Source organism: Tenrec ecaudatus, chromosome 14 (assembly GCF_050624435.1).
Source record: "Tenrec ecaudatus isolate mTenEca1 chromosome 14, mTenEca1.hap1, whole genome shotgun sequence".
NCBI classification, from domain to species: domain Eukaryota; kingdom Metazoa; phylum Chordata; class Mammalia; order Afrosoricida; family Tenrecidae; genus Tenrec; species Tenrec ecaudatus.
In genome coordinates, this window is record NC_134543.1 from 92245386 (window position 1) to 92254019 (window position 8634).

General features: G+C 39.6%; 1 non-coding gene across 1 annotated transcript; it reads right to left on the bottom strand.

Annotated features, from left to right (window-relative positions):
- Window positions 1-3782: 3782 nt before the first annotated feature.
- On the bottom strand, window positions 3783-3902 carry LOC142427144 (small nucleolar RNA SNORA61). Its single transcript, XR_012779961.1, has one exon. It is a non-coding gene; the product is annotated as a small nucleolar RNA SNORA61 (small nucleolar RNA).
- Window positions 3903-8634: the final 4732 nt, after the last annotated feature.

Sequence of the window (8634 nt, forward strand, 5' to 3'; positions counted from 1 at the left end):
TCAGGCTTATCTGAGCATTCTTTTTAGGGAGAGGTCGGAGGGCTAGACTCAACAGCTAAGATTTTAAATGTTTTAAACATAAACGGAGTATTCAAAAAAGAATATGTATACTGCAGCCAAGTATTTTTACTATGCAAATAAATAGATTCCTGGCTAGTGAGTCTGGGCAGTCAATTCTAGCCTGGGATCTCTATTAATGAGCTGTAGTAGCCCAAGAGAAGTTAATGAAATGTTTTATGACTCAGTTTAATCATGTTAAAAACGAGAGAGTAGATATTCACTAAATCCCCTTCCAGGAATAAAACTCCACCAACTAGTTTACAATGTAGCACACAACACTGAGGCAGACAATCTTAAAGTGTCTAATTGAAGATAGTCAATATAATTAGTAAATTAAGCAAATCTATTTGTTTACCCTCTTCACTCGAGTGGAAGTAGCTCCTGGGACAGAACTGGATGGACTCATATCTCTACATACCCAGTTTCTAGTAGAGTGCTTAGCTCAACTTCTGGGATGTTTTGGAAGTGGTCCATACTCTCATGTTCACGGTGCAGTAAGGAAATGGCCTGAGTACCACATTGGACTGCCTTTGTCTTCAGTAGGGAAAAGGAGAATCCAACTCCACACCATCCCAGGGCTGGTTGTCACAAGGTGTAGGCCAGATGCCTCCACTCTCCTACTTCCTTTACCCCATTCTGATGCCAAGTGCCCCTCCCAGGCCACTCACTCTACTTCTCTACTGGGTTGTACTGTTGCAAGGGCTGCACAGAACTCCCAGACAAAACCGACAGTTTGCGAGGCTCACTAGAGAAGGTAATAGCTTACCACAGGTCAGGATCATAAAGACATGATAGATACAGTCCTTGTCCACAACAGCACCTCTGCTCAGCCAGCTGCCAGGCGTCTCTTTGGTCCTCATTCTCTCAGTCATGTGATCCCTGGGTCTCTACCTTGTTGAGTGGGCTGGGGAGTCTGCCCCATTGCCTCATAGTCTTGTTTTGCTTCTTGGTTTCAGTGCTGTGACCTCTCCTGACACTGCCACTTCTGCTAGTCATCTTGCATGTGTTCTACTGGTGGCTCTTCCTTCTTGAAAGTCTTAGGACTCTCTCTTTCTACGTCTCACTGTCATTGAGTCAATGTTGACTCATAGCGGTCTTCAGTGGGTTTCCAAGATTGTAACTGTTTTCAGCAGCAGAAAGCCCAGTCTTTCTCCCTTGGAGCTTCTGGTGGTTTTAAACTGCCAACCGTGAGGATCGCAGTCCAATGAGTAACTCTGTTACTCTATAGCCAAATACCTTGAGGGAGTGATTCCCTGGGACTGGGGGTTCAGGATCATTGTTTTGGGGAACACTAAGGTCAATTGGCACAAAACAGTCTTTCTATTCCTATTTATGAGTGTTTTTATTCCTAATAGGTGTTTTTTGTCAAATGACCTTTTTGTGTCAGTCAGATGATCATGCTACACTTTCCTTTTATTGATGTGATGAATTATGTTGGTTTTTCTAATTGTGAACCATCCTTGCCTATCTGGCTTGAACCCAAGTGGCCACAACATATTATATTTTTAGATTCTATTGCCTAGGATTTCGTTGAGCATTTTTCATCTATGTTCATGACAGATATTGGGCTATAATGTTCTATTTTAATGATTGCTTTACCTTGGCTTTGGTATCAGGCTTATTGTTCATGTCGTGATGTGAATTCATGAGTTCTCCATCCTTTTCCATACTCTAGAATAGTTTAGTTCAATCAGTGTCAATGCTTTGAATGTTCAGTGAAATTCACCAGCGTGGTGTGAACGCTGGCATTTTCTTGTTAAAAGTTTATTCTGATCATTTTTTTCCTATTTTTAAAAGTCTGTTCCGATTTTCGACTTCAGTCTGTGTTAGCTTAGATTTTTGTTGTTGTTGTTGTTAGGTGTCGCCAGGTTGGTTTTGACTCATGGTAACTCTATGCATTAGAAAGAAACACTGCCTGGTCTAGTGACATCCTCGTAACTGGCAGAGCTGTTGTGTCAATCCATCTTAATGAAGGGCTTCTTCTGTTTTGCTGATCTTCTACTTCTCCAAGCCAAGTGTCCTTATCCAAAGACCGATCTCTCATGATAACAAGTCCAAAGTACATGAGACGAAGTCTCCCCATCCTCACTTTAAAGAAATATCCTGATTGTACATCTTCTAAGACAGATTTGTTCCAGCAGCTTCATGATGTTTTTAATCTCCTTCTCCAGCACCATAATGCAAATCCACTAATTCTTCAGTCTTTCTTATTCATTGTCCAACTTCCATATGTATCTGGGGAACTGAAAATATCATGGTGTGTGTCAGATACACCTTAGTCCTCAAAATGACATTCTTGCTCTTCAACACTTTAAAGTCTTGTGCAATAGATTGGCCCAAATGCAACACACTGTTTCATTTCTTGACTGCAGCTTCCATGAACACTGATTGTAGATCTAAGGGAAATGTAATCCTTGACAACATTAATCTTTTCTCCATTTATCAGGATATTGTCGCTTGGTCTAGTGATGATTTTCTAGATTCAACCCATGTAGAAGGATATAGTCTTTGATTTTCATCACTAATGTGTCCAGTCCTTGCTTCCAGCAAGCAAATTTCTGTCATCTGCAGATCCTAGGTTGTTGATAAGCCTTCCTCCAGTCATGATGTTGCATTTGTCTTTATCTTAGTTTCTCAAAGAATTTGCTCAGCATACAGAATGAATAATCCAGTGAAAGGCTAAAACCTTGACAAACATATTTCCTGATTTTAAACCATAGCGGTGTTCTCATGTCCTGCTTCACATACAGGATCAGAGCACAATGACGTCTTCTGGGATTCCCATTCTTCTCGATACCATCCTCAGTTTGATATGCTCCACACAGTGGAATGTCTTTGCACAGTCACTAAAACACAAGTAAACATCTTTCTGATATTCTTTGATTTCATCCAAGATCCACCTGAGATCAGAAATGATATCCCTCATAACATGCCCGCTTCTGATTCTGGTTTGAATGTTTAGCAACTTCCTTTCAATGTTCTGTTTCAAACGTCGTTGAAGCAAAATTTTACTTGCATGTGATAATAATTACATTGTTTGATAATTTCTCATTCTGTTGGGTCACCTTTCTTTGGAACGGGTGAAAATATAAATCTCTTCTGGTAGGTTGAACAGGTAGCGGTCTTCTGAACTCCTTGTCATAGACAAATGCATGTTTGCAGTGCTTCAGTAGCTTGTTCAAACTTTTCAATTGGTGTTGTGTTCATTCCTGGAGCTTTGTTTTCCACCCATGTCTTCAATGCAGCTTGGACATCTTCCTTCAGTACCACTGGTTCTTTATCAGATGCTACCTCTTAAAATGGTTGACGACTGACCAACTGTTTGTTCATATATTGACTCTGTGTCTTCTTCCCATCTTCTTTGAATCCTTCTTGTATTGTTCGACATTTTGCCTATGGAGTCCTTCAATATGGACACTCAAGGCTTGACTTTTTTACTTTAGTTCTTTCAGTTAAGATAGGCTGATTGTATTCTTTCTTTTTGGCTTCCTAATTCCAGGTCTTTGCTCGCTTCATTGTGCATTAATAATACTTTGTGTTGTTGAGCAGTCTCTTGAAAATTGATATTCAGTTCTTCTACCTCATTATCTCTTCCACTTACTTTAGCTACTCTATGTTTACGAGAAAGCTCAAAGTCTCTTCTAACATTCGCTTTGATCTTTTCTTTTTCTCCTAGATTGTTAGGGACCTTTTGTTCTCTCTCGGCATTACGTTCTTTTTTGTTTTGTTTGAAACTAGCTCACATGTCACAAGAAATTTAAGCAGGTTTCAATTCTACTTTTCCTCCTTTTATAACCATTCAGATCAGTGTTTAGATCTGATAGGTAAGGAAACTGGATGCTTTTAAAGGCTGTGACCCTTCTTTATTTACAAACCAGAAATCAAATGTATTATTATTAGTTAACTTTGATTTGTGATATGTGACACCTATAAGGAAAAGTGTACTCTACGAGGTTGCGTGGTCCATTGCATAAGAACACTCCCCATCTCTTGTATCATCATAGTTCTTAGTCCTTTATTTTTGTGGGAAAATCATATTTATCTTCAGGAGATTAACTAACGGTGCCGAGCACTAGTGTCTTCCATTTCCCCCCATGTCATCAGGTGTTTGACAGACGCATCATTGCCTTTAAGGATGCATAGCGTTCCAGGTGTGTGCATACCAGAGTTTATTTATCCACTACTCCACAGACAAGGTTTGTGGTGGTTTCTATCTTTTTGTTGTAGAAATTGCTGTGATAAACATGGCATGCATATATCTGTTCATGTTTTGCTCTTTATTTTCGACTATATCCCAAGTAGAGAGATGGCAGAATCATAAGTTATTTCGATTGGTGTTTGTTTCAGGAAGTGCCATACCATTTCCCACCGCTGTTGCACAGTTCTGCAATTCTACTGATATTTGAGCATTCCAAACTCTCCATGTCCCCTCCAGCATTTATTATCTTCTGTTGCTCTCTTTTTTGTTGTTGTTATTTTAATTTTGCCAAGAGTGTCAGTGTGAGGTGGCATCTCATTATTGTTTTAACTTGCATTTCTCTTATAGGTAATACGTGTGAGCATTTTTTCAATAATTTCTAGCTGCCTGGATGTTATCTTTAGTAAACTGTCTATTCGTGCTTTGTGTTTAATTTTTGATTGGGGTATTTGTGTTTTTCTTATTAAGGTGAGGCTTTCTATAAATTTTTGAAATTAGCCTTCTGTTTGATATAGCATGCCAAATACTTTCCCCCCAATATGTGGGCTCTCTTTTTACTCCTTTGATGACGTCTTTTGGTGTACATAAATGTCATATTTCAGATGGTCCCAGCTCTCTATTCTGTCTTGTATAGTGTGGGTATTATTCATTATGTTTAATAGTGTATTTATGCCTGGTATTGGGGTTCTTAAATTTATTTCTATTTTTTATTGATAATCCTTTTGAGTCTAGGGTTTACAGTTAGGTCTTTAATCTATCTCGAGTTTATTTTCTACCCAGTATGAATTTCGGGCCCTTTGTATGATGTTCTTGATGTCACCCACAGCTCTTCAGACCTTCTGTCATTAATGCTCAGTAGGTCAAACCTGTTCTTAAGATGGTCTCTAAATTCTGGTGGGATATACTCAAGGTTGTATTTTAACTCTAATGGAATTGTTTCCATTGAACTCTAATGAAATTTTTCCGGAACTTGCATAGGACCAATTGATGTTCTGTTCTACAGTTGGGGCCTGGTCTCATCTTAGCTGGCGATTTTGAGCTCCTCCGTGGTCTCTAATTTAGGTCGGTAGTGTTTTTCTAGCACTTGTACATTTCTTTTAGGCTATCAAATTTGTTGAAGTATTTCATTATCATAGCGTTTTAATTTTTATTAATTATATCTTAATATTGCTCATGTCATTTCCATTTTCGTTTCCTTTGTTAGATTTCCAGAGGTTTGTCAATTTTATTAATCTTTCCAAAGAACAAATTTCTTGTTGATTCTTTACCTCTTTTTACTGTCTTATTTATTTCTGCTGCAATAATGATTATTATTTCTCTTCTGGTGAATTGTAAGTTTATTGTTCTGCTTTTTCCCTAATGATTGGAACTGTTGACTTAAGCTATTGATTTTGGTTCCTTTTTATGTATGTGCTTATGACTTCAAATTGCCCTTTCAGTAAAGCTTTTGCTGAATCCCAAAGGTTTTGGGCATATTGTGTCTTCATTCTCATTTGATTCAAGACATTTTAAAAATGATTTTGTAATTCATATAAACTGGGTGTTACTCAATTTTCATATCTTGGATTTCCCCCCTTAATCTCTAACTTTATAGTATTGTGAACTGATTCTCACAACTGGGCCAATAAAACATCATGACAAATGATGAAGAACATACTGTGGTTGGCAAGGATCCCATTTTGCTTGAATTCACAGTAAATGCACATAGAAGTTGTAGTTAAGAAATCCAGTGATATACTGTGTTGGCCAAACCTGCTGCTCAAGAACTTTTCTTTTTAAAAATAATTTTATTGGGGGAATCTTACCATTCTTACACCAATCCATGTATCAGTTGTACCAAGCACATTTGTACGTATGTTGCCATCATTATTTTATAAACATTTAATTCCTATTTACACCCTTGTTATCAGCTCCTCTTTTTTCCCTCCCTCCCCACTCCCACTCTTGCTGCCCCTTGATAAATTATAAATTATTGTTATTTTCATATCTTAACACCAGCCACTGTCTCCCGTCCCCCATGGTTTCTGTTGTTTCTCTCCCGGGGGTGGGGAGAGGTGGGGGGCTGGAGCTGTGGTGTGGTTGTGTGTCATTCATTGCAATCAGTTCCCCTTTCCTCCCTTCCTCTCCCCACATTCCCCCTGCCCTCCTGGTATCCACACTCTCATTTCTGTTCCTGAGGGGTTATGTGACCTAGATTCTGTGTGTCATGAGCTCTTATCTATACCGGTGTACATACTTTGATCTAGCCAGAACTGAGAGACAGGACTGGGGTCATGATAGTGGGGGGTGAGGAACCAGAGCAGGGGTCCTCAAACATTTTACCCAGGAGGCCAGTTCACCGTCCCTCAGTCCATTGGAGGGCCAGACTATAGTTTTAAAAAATTATGAAAAAATTCCTATGCACACGGCACATATCTTATTTTGAAGTAAAAAAACAAAACAAAATGGGAACAAATACAATATTCAAAATGAAGAATAAGTAAAGTTAAATCAACAAACAAGTATTTCAGTGGGAACTGTGGGCCTGCTTTTGGCTAATGAGATGGTCACTGGCTGGTTCCTATTTGTCGCTGCTAGTCGTGACAAGCGATGCAGGTGTGCATCAGTTAGTCTAGATCTGGTTGAGATTTCAGGTGTTTCATTCTGGAAAAAGGCTGTTCACAGACATCAGTGCTGCCAAAGCTGGTGCCATTTGGAGCGCATGGTTGCTGAGATGAGGATCTGTCTCAGAGGGGGGAGATGCACAGAAATCAGGAAGGCTGCTTGACTTGAATGCGTCTCTCAGGGTCACAATGCTGCAGTGCAGCCAGTGCCATTTGGTAAATTGTATCCACATTTTCAATGTCAATAGGAAATGGGTTACGGAAAAGCTGTATGTCCTGTTCATGGAGACGAAGCTCTTTAAATCTAAATGGGAACTCCTTTTGCAGCTTTTTCACTGAATCCACACATGTTTTGTTTGGCAAAGCGACCAATGGTTTTTCCACTAACAGTTTTGAGCTGTGGGGAGATGGCAGAAATTTTCCTCCTTCACTTGTCTGATGAGGAGCCGAATTTTACTTCAAATGCTCTCACATGGGATTGCACAGCACACACGAGCTTCCCCTCTCCTTGAAGGCGCACATTGAACTCTGTTACATCTGCCAGAAAGGCGAGGTGCCATTTCCATTCTGCATCATTGAACTCTGTACTTCTTTGTTTTTTGAAGGCAGAAAAGCTGTAATCTGTGGAAGTAAGTCATAGAAATGTTTCAAAACTCTCCCTCGACTCGGCCAACAGACTTGTGTGTGGTACAGAACCTCTTCATAGGCAACATTTAGCTCAGACAGAAACTCCTGCAATTGTCTGTGGTTTAGTGCATTAGCTCTAATGCAGTTAACACGAGATACCACAGTTTCCATAACAGAGTCTGGCCCGCCAATGGACAGTGGCTGGTGTTAAGATATGAAAATAATAATAATTTATAGATCCTGAAAGACTCACTGTTCTAAATAAATTGGTCTTCTCTGAACATATCTCTTTGGCAATAGAAAGAAGATATTCTTTAACAAATTCTCCCTCCATGAATGGTCTGCCAGCGCATGCTATTAGCTTGGCAACTTGAAAACTTGCTCGCAGTGATGGAATATTTAGCTGCTCCTGCTTCACAAAAGTAGTTTGTTGAATTAATGTATTTTTCAGTTTTAATATTTTATCTTTTCCCACTTCTCAGACCAATCATATTTATCTTTATGTTGAGTTTGATAGTGTCGATGCAAATTGTATTCTTTGAACACAGACACTATATTCTGGCATATCAAACAAACAGCTCTTTCCTTGTACTGCATGAAAAAGTAATCATAAGTCCACTGTTCTTTGAATATCCTCTCTCCGAGTCAATTTTTTTCTTTCTTGATATCATTGTTTCCTAGGGATTCCAAATTGCTATTAGTAAAATGCACGCACACACACACACACACAGTGCTACAAAAACAATATACCAGCAATAACTTTGCCAACACAGAGACATATAGACTGCACTGCCCATGAATGCAGTCTATCAGTGTCCATCATTGCAGCCTTGCCAGTCCACATCATTTCAGCCTCACCAGTGACTATATTGGTGGAACTCAACTCTTACCTCAGGTTCACAGTGGTGCGGTGCGGGAACCGGCACTATTACAGAGCCGGTTCCTCTACCACCTTTCCAGTTCACACTACCCTATGCGAAACACACTGTGATCTCTGAACTCACACAGGGATCTGATCGCATGGGTGAGAAGACCCATGCAATCAGATTCCACTGCATGAAGAAAGAATGCATGTATGCCTTTTTAATTCCGAATCTAATGCGAGCCATACAAGCACATGGCTGAACTCGCACAGCTCAGAGATCG